The sequence below is a fragment of the Columba livia genome, chromosome Z, assembly GCF_036013475.1.
Source record: "Columba livia isolate bColLiv1 breed racing homer chromosome Z, bColLiv1.pat.W.v2, whole genome shotgun sequence".
NCBI classification, from domain to species: Eukaryota; Metazoa; Chordata; class Aves; order Columbiformes; family Columbidae; genus Columba; species Columba livia.
In genome coordinates, this window is record NC_088642.1 from 30,869,384 (window position 1) to 30,877,970 (window position 8,587).

The 8,587-nt window shown below is 36.5% G+C and overlaps 1 long non-coding RNA gene across 1 annotated transcript in view; it reads left to right on the forward strand.

Moving 5' to 3' along the window:
* LOC110361867 (uncharacterized) overlaps positions 1-8,341 on the forward strand; it is a 51,526-nt gene extending 43,185 nt beyond the window's left edge. Inside the window, exons 4-6 of the long non-coding RNA XR_010468813.1 lie at positions 3,903-4,021; positions 5,450-5,572; positions 8,108-8,341. This is a non-coding gene — a long non-coding RNA (uncharacterized LOC110361867). The remainder of the gene's footprint in view (positions 1-3,902; positions 4,022-5,449; positions 5,573-8,107) is intronic.
* The last annotated feature ends 246 nt before the right edge of the window (positions 8,342-8,587 follow it).

Below are 8,587 nucleotides of genomic sequence, written 5' to 3' on the forward strand. Positions count from 1 at the left end.
CCTTCCTTCCTTCCTTCCTTCCTTCCTTCCTTCCTTCCTTCCTTCCCTCCCTCCCTCCCTCCCTCCCTCCTTCCCTCTTTCTCTCTGTCTCTCTTTCTCATTTTTCACATAGAGCTTCAAACTTCTGCTTATTCCGCTTTATTTCTATGTTCACTTTTGAACTTTGAAGAATTTTTCTTGGAAAAATGGTGCCTGAGGAGGAAGAGATCAGTTAACTAGCAGACATTTGAGAAGCAGAGGAAGGAAGGAAGGAAGGAAGGAAGGAAGGAAGGAAAGGAAGGAAGGAAGGAAGGAAGGAAGGAAGGAAGGAAGGAAGGAAGGAAGGAAGGAAGGAAGGAAGGAAGGAAGGAAGGAAGGAAAGTAGGAAGAAGGAAGGGAGGGAGGAAGGAAGAGAGGGAGGAAGGAAGAGAGGGAGGAAGGAAGAGAGGGAGGGAGGAAGGAAGAGAGGGAGGGAGGAAGGAAGGAAGAGAGGAAGGAAGAAAGGAAGAGAGGGAGGGAGGGGAGGAAGGAAAAGGTCATTGCTTTGCATCTCGCTTATAAATGGCAATGTGGTTTACTCATCAAGAACAAAAATACAGAAGAATATCTGGACTTGCAAGCATTTTTGAAATGAAGAGAACTATGCTACTGTTTTTACCACCAATGCACTGCAATTGAGGGAAGAAAAGGAGATCAGGGCCAGTGATTTAAAAATTGGACATCACTAACTCCTATTAAAACTTTTTTTTTGGTTGGTGACCAGTAGACTTCAAGTATCAACTGCTTTGTATTTTAAGCCAACTGACAAAAAGTCTTGCCAATCTCAATTATGTTGGAGAATAGCCTTTTCACTAGATTTGTTGAAACAGAGGTATCAGCTAGGAAGTCTGTATCAGTGTATTTTCCATTTTTTTCACTAAGTCAAAGGAAAAATGTTGTTATTTGCAGCAAGTGTTCTGCTTCCAGTTCCGTGCAAAAGGCTATGCTGCCTCTTGATTCCCAACCATTATCAGTAAAAATGGAAATAAAACTTACATGGTGGTATTATTTCATTCTGAGTGCAGTTTTCTTGTCCCAGTTTGATATGAAAACTGCAAGACACTGAATGAAAGATTAAACACCAATGTTTCATTGACATATAGGAGGGAAAAATATACCTTAACATCACTGTAATTATGTACTCTAGCTGCACGTACACTGTAAGAATTAATTTGCTTTCCATAAAAAATATCTGAAGAGCTATATCCAATATTTTTGAATCTGGAACTAGTTATTTTTTTACAGTATGACTACGGCTATGACCTTCTACCTATTCAAGTCTTAACTGGTAATTGTTTGATCCAGACACCTGAATGCAGCATAGAAAAGATTTCTCACCTTTTTTTCATCCATCAGCCTTTTTGAATTTATTTGAGAATTTCATTTGCACATGCACTTTGGAGATGTTCATCTTATAAAGCTGCCTAAAAGTCTCTCACAATTTGTTTAAGCTACTGTCAGTGTTGTTCCTTTTTCTGGTGAGAATATATTCGAAAGGATTAATGGTGAAGGTAAAGACAAAAGCTGCTCTATGCTACTGCTTTTTATACATATAGAAGAATTTCTGTTAAGAAACAGTATCCTCTTATGTTCCATACACATGTGTGGCAGTTTTGGAGATTTTTTTAAATTAAAAAATAATTGTCTATGTGAATGATAGTCTGGCTAACAGAAGTGGTTGTCAGTGTAAGGGAAAGTGTGGCAGTTTTGGAGATTTTTTTAAATTAAAAATTAATTGTCTATGTGAATGATAGTCTGGCTAACAGAAGTGGTTGTCAGTGTAAGGGAAAGTGTGCCAGATTTTGAAGAGATAGTGTATTTTATTTTGGAAGGCTAAAGTCATTAACTGTAAGCCTTTCTCAAATGATCCCATTTGAAGAACTGCCAAAATGCAAAGAAGCATATGTTCGAATGAATGAGGAATATAGAAGATAAAAGTGCATGAGGTACATGCTCTGCAGGAGTTGAGATATGAGGAAATATTAGAGCGTGGAGCTTAACAAAAAAGACACCTTAAGGCAGATACAGAGATTAACAGAAGTCACATGATTTTTTTTCACCTGCACAAATACCTTTATATGCATTGACATTGATCTTTTTGTTGTTTTTTTTATCATACTTAATAATAGGAAAATAGTGTGAACATTTCATCCCTACCTATCCGACTTTTTTGTGGAGAGGAAGAAAGGCAATTCCATCTGTTCTGCTTTCTGGAGCTATCTTGCATTTAAGGAAGATGTTACTGTAGGGCATCTGGGCTAGAAGCATATTCATGAGTGGTGAGTGATTGTGAAAAGTGATTAAATATTAAGCAAGTCATTCATTAAAATTAATCTCCACATATTTAGATGAGTTACATTCTGAAAATAGACAGTTCATGGAGATAATAAGGATACTCTGGTGTCAGAGTTAACTCTGGTCAGGGCTTTTTTTATCCTACTGCTTCCACCCTGGTTTAGATTTCCTGCCCACTGCTCTGTTCTTGGATTCTCAAAAACAACCATCCCTGCCCCCTTTATTCTGACAGTTCTCACTCCTGTTATGCTTACACCATAGACTGTGGTGCAGAATACTTGTCCCAGCTGGACAGCTTAATATGAGCACAAAATCTAAGTGAAGTTGTGTGGAGGTCTGTCAGCTAACTCACTCAGTGAGTACATTTTTCTGCTTCATTGTATACAGTAGAAACGCCAACATATATTATCAATATTTTTTAAGCTCATTCCCCTGAGTCTTTCTGGAGAAGCAGGCTGAACTGGCTATTTTTCAGGCCAAACAGTGTTAGCATATCCATTATTAGCGCAAACACAAATAATAGTTAAGGTGTCTGTTATCTGGTTGGAAGCGCTGAGCTCCATTTCAGTCTTTCAGTACATTAGTGGATTTGCAGGGGAAAGTTCTGCTCCACTGAGATGTGAAAGGCTGTTTAGGAAAATAGTGAATGACTGCATTGCAAGCCAACCCCAGAAGTTACCGTGTCCTCATGCAACTTTTAAATTGGTCATAAAAGAAAATGCACGAATCAGTGGATAGAACTGGTGTGCATTCTTGTTCTTGCATTCTTTTCCTCTTGCTAACAGTATGTATATAGATTTCTCCAGCTGCTTTCATCTTCATCATGTGAAGATATAAGATACAAATGATTTATTTAGAGGTCATATGTTAGTATGCAGGACTACATGTTAAATTAACACACATGAGAAAGTGGCTTAAAGACTCATTTATGGACCTAATATAACACATTAATACATGTTTGTGGAAATCAAACTGGACCTAGTAATTTTTCTTCTTCTGAGTTTGGTTCTTTTGTTGTTGTTGTTGTTTGGTTGGCTTTTTCTTTCTTTTTTTTTCTTCCGAAGAGCTGCATATGCGATTAACAGTGACAGGTGGTGTTTCCTGAACTCAGGTGGTACTTCTTTCTGGTGTGCCCTGAATAGCTTTGTTAAGAGTTGGATGGCAGCTGTAGCTCAACTTTTTCCTGTACTTTTGCTCTCCCATTTGCTCATGAGCAACCATTTTCTGTGATCAGAGTTTCCAGTACATGAAAATAAGTGACATACACTGTGAAGTGACTTAGCCAACCCACACCTCTGTTTCTGCTGAGATAAAAAATGTTTATACAAAGTGCTGAAAATCTGTATTCAATGACATGTGGCAATTTTTATCAATGATCTGTTGGATGTGAAGATGTATCATTTTCTGCACAGCTTGTCCAGGTAAACAAAAATCAGTGACATTTCATTCACAGTCAGCTGCCAATTTTTTAAGAAACTCCTAAGTATCCCACAAATAGCAAGTGGGTCTGTGCCTCACACGTATCAATTAATACAAAATAAAATATGTGATGACTGGTGTAAATAATTTGTTCTTGTTTTTCTGACCAGTGAATAAGACCTTGCCTGTATACCCATTGTTTTGGCATGAAAATTACTTAGATGCCTTTGTTGTCTTGCTGCCAAATATTGACTTCACCCAATTAGAAGAGCAGCCCAATAATAGATAGGTAAGTGCAGTTAAGTATGTTACTGTATGTATATATGTCAAACACTAAGATTAGAAGTGACACAAATAAAATTTTAAAAATTTATCCACATGTAGATGGCAATTTAGAAGTATCAAATAAAATTTAAAGTATGGCTTTATTTCAGAGAAGGCTATAATTTACTTTCTATGTGTAAATACTGTAATATCTAAAATATTTACTGTCATTTTTAATTATCTCTCTCTTTAGTCACTTGAATTGACTCTGTCACTTCTCTATATATTTAACTTCTGATTTTTTTTCTTGGCTAATTTGATAATCAGAATTTTAAATGGGCTAAATATGCCCTGTGCATTAGTTTCTACTAATATAGAACAACTATGGGTTTTCTGTTTCTTGGAAATGAGGTCATGAGAGTTGAGAATGGGAGTGTTCTGGATTATGATGTTTTCATGTCCTGTGTATACTGTGACTAGACGAAGGCATCCAGCTAACAATATTTGTCACACAGATGGGCTGACTAATGCAGTGAACATTCAGAGGAGAAAAATCATTGAATTCAGCTGCTAATTTTGCCTGAATACTCCAAGTCTGGGAAAAGTCTAGGAATGCTTCCCAAAGTAGCTTGTCTACATACAGACTTGCAGTTTAGATTCCTCTTTTCAAGTCTTCCAGCTCATTCAGATCCAGTAGTTTAGCAGATTTTTGTGGAAAATCTTGGAAGATATGCAATTTCTAATCCACCTCTTCTGTGCACCTAATAATATAGTCAATAAAGGTGTATATTTTCTATCTGATCTTCCTGTAGTCATACTTTAAAATCAAAATAATATACCTTTGGGTGAAAAAATAGTTTGAAAACGATAAATCTTTTCATGCTTGCATTTCTGCTTCCAAGCATTTGGGTTTGGGTGTTGAGCAGCTAATGCTTTCCACTTAAAAGTGCACCACTGATGTTAGTACACTACTTCTGCCAGCCCAGTCCCCCCAAATTACTTACTTATTTGACCTAATTCGATATCTGAGTCTTTGTCACTCTCCAGACATCAAAATTTGGACCACATTATCTAGTGTATTTTCACTATACTTTTGAGTGTCACTCTACTCCTGCCCTCGCTGTTGTGAGCCACTAAATGCTAGATCTCAGTTCTTTATTACATTAAATTTTATTGATATTCTTTATAGCTTGGTTTTATATAACCAGTCTTTTTCTCTTGTAATGTTGGTAAAAGTTCCAGTTATAAGGGGGAGTACAAGAGAAAAAACAGCAAAGCATCAGGGAGTCACCCTGGAGGAAGCTGAATACCAGACAGTTACGATGGGTTGCTCTGGCTGATTGTGTTGTGCTTACCAGAAGACTTCATTTGGGTTGATGCTATGGTGATTATCCTTGATGTTGGCTTTTTGTTTTGACATTCTGTATAAAGTCTTTACGCTTGCTATTGGCAGTGGTGCTGGTTTTCAAGATGCAGACATCTGTCCTCTGGAAGTGGGGTACTAAACAGCTGTCAGTTGAGAAATACTTCAGTTAACAAATCTCCTTTTCTACAGAAAGACCTTTGGAAAAAAAAAGTAAGTCTGGGTCCTTGAAATTCAATTATCAATACAGTAAAACTGCCCCCATAAATACCAGTCATGTGTAATCTTGTTTTAGTTACAGATATTTCCACAATTGAGAAGCATGTATAGCAAGAAAAATGCCTTTTAACCAACCTAATTGAATTGAGGCAGTATGGTATTGTGAATTGCTGGAAAACAGAGGAAACCCATCAGTTTATGGCTGGCAAAATGTTTCAGGAACTTTATTGTTTGGTCTTTTACTAATGTAGATGTCAGTCCATCAGAATGTTTTTCAAGCAAAGATATTCAAACTGAAGATGGGTCTGTAGAGTCCCAACCGAGTAATGATTTTTTTAAAAGATGATGCATGTCCTGTCCCCAATTTATCTGAGTCTCTTAAATGAGACTGAGAGACAAATTTATGAATCTTCTTTTCTCTTGTCTGTTTTTTCAATGGCACTATTTGCAGACAGAAAAAAGAAAAAGCATCATTGAAGCTTACAGAATAATTCAGGATTTTAGATAATCTTATGGCATGACTTACAATAGGTGCTTTTCTGCCACCACCTCCTGCAAATTACTGACCTGTCAGGCTTCTGTATTTCTGCCTGTGTAAAAATAATTGTTACTGGGTGAAATGTGGACTGCATGGAATGGCATCAGAATAATTCCATGCTACAGAACTGCTACAGTTTTTAGTGGGAAAACTGAATACAATATTAGGTGAAACAGCATAAACACAAGTTTTCTAGTTAGATTTTTGAATGCATTGGAATCCTCTCTAAAATGTCTAGAAGACACTGGCTTTCATTCTTGTCCCTCACCACACTCACTGGCTAGATCAGCCAAGAAGAACGTTGTCTGCAGAGTGTTCTGGAGAAATGTTTCTTGTGAGGGATCAGCAGCCTGCCCTTGAGGGGCAAATTACCAGAGTCCTCAAAAGGAATGGGAGTCAGATGGGATGGCATGGTGAAATGGATTTAACAGAGAAACCTGTTCTCTCTGTCTCCAACATCGTGGAAATGAACAGATCTACTGCTGTCTCACTTTCATCGATACTGAATTGTCTTCTAACATAAACATTAAACCAAAATATTAGCAATAGAAATTCACAGTGTGTATCAACGAAAGGGTAGGTGCTGACTTCCTTTATTTTCCTATTTCCTATTGGATGTCTGCTCTAACTAAACTTACACAGTAAGTCAAGAATTATGTGAAAAAAAACATTTGCTTAATAAAATAACTGTGGAGTCTAAAATGTGTCTGTCCTGGAGTAGGAGGGCAGAAAAAGCTGGAAGGAAAAGAAATTAACTAGATGTCTAATAGGGTCCTTAACATAAAGAAGGGAAAAATACAGTGATTGCTTCCTTCTCTTTAATGAATAAAAATTGTTGAATATATTTCCAAGCACTGGGTTTGAATTGATTATAAATAACTTACATTCTGGATTTTGCTTGCTTTATTATCAGTGAATTATCGGTGAGCAGTTTGCCAACTGCTCAACTGTTTTTGTAGGCAGCTTGCAGGGGAAGCCGTTTCACCATGCACAGTGACCAGGAATTGTGCTGTAGATCCTGAGCACCAGCTACAATTTTCTTATCCGTTAGATACCATAAATAAACAAATTATGGAATGTTTCTCTTACAGTGTTCATTAACTTCAGATTGCTTGTCAAATAATTCCTGCAAATACGTACTGATTATTTTTTAGCATCTCATTTTTGAGTGTGTGGAATTAAGTGTGCGAACCATTGATGAGTTCTGATATCATGTATATAGGTCACAATCCCCCAGATTGTGTTTCCAATAGGAATAACAGAATTAATAAACTGAACCAAAAAGTGGAGTTTCATCTAAAAGCATGTATGTTTGACTGCAGAAGAAGGACAACAATCCTGTCACCTTGAGTGTAAGGCAAATTCATACTGCCAAAGACCATAAATGTAATTATTAAAATATTTATAAATTTCTTACATGTGAACTAAGAAGCAACTCTTTGGTTTTTAATTTCCAGTAAAGTATTGTTACAAAGTGTGGCTTTACCTCAAACAAAAGTAGCAAAGGAAATTGTCCATTTTGACATGGCTAGAAAGGAACTCATTGATGCTACTGAGTATTATTAGTCTGGTTTCTCCAAATATAAAGGGAAATCTTTAAATTATTCTACTAACAGTTTCAAAAGAAAGCCACACTAAATAAAAACACAACATGAAAATCAAGCATTTTACATTAAGACTGTTCAGATAAAACTGTTTTCTTCAATTTTATTTTTTTCCAGAGTTTTTTTAGAAACAAAACTGTAAATTTTATTTTGTTTTCTAACTGCTCTGAAGGCAACTGATAAACCCATTAGGGTGATTATACAGTGCTTGTCTATACTGTCCATCTTGTATGTAATATCAGTTTTTTTCCAAGTGTTTTGGTATTGGCCAATTAGCTTGTTTTACTAGAGAAATTTATATATATATAATCTACGTTGTATCTTAAAAGAAAAAAAATGTGGTGTCATTATATAACTTTAGCCTATAATAATTACCATTTTTTACAGGAAGGGGAGTCTGCAGCTTTTAAATATAAACAGAAGTTGGCTGTTCTCATGCTGCCTGGGAGGCTTGTAGAAATCTGTATGTAGAAAGTAAATCTTTTTGGGTAAGTCAAAGTCTGCCAAGAACATGCATGTTCAGATGGGAGTTGACTCATATTCTGGAATGTGGAACTGTAACACCACGGTTATTTGGATAGGTTGAAAATTATTTTGGGTCTGGTGCTCACAGTGAAGTGTTAAAAGGCCTAAAATAGCGTTAAGTATTCATCAGGCATATTTGGGCTATTTTCAGAACTCATCAAATTTTACCTCTGAGGATTGTGTAGATTTGTTGTCTTTTAAGATGCAGTGCAATAGAAAGTAGAGGGCCATTTTCCATGAGCGAGTAAGGGTTACAATGTCTGCATTACTACATCCCAGTTGGCTTTGGAAATGTAAGAGGGAATTGTAATTACCTTTACTCATAATTTCTGTTGGTGAAGA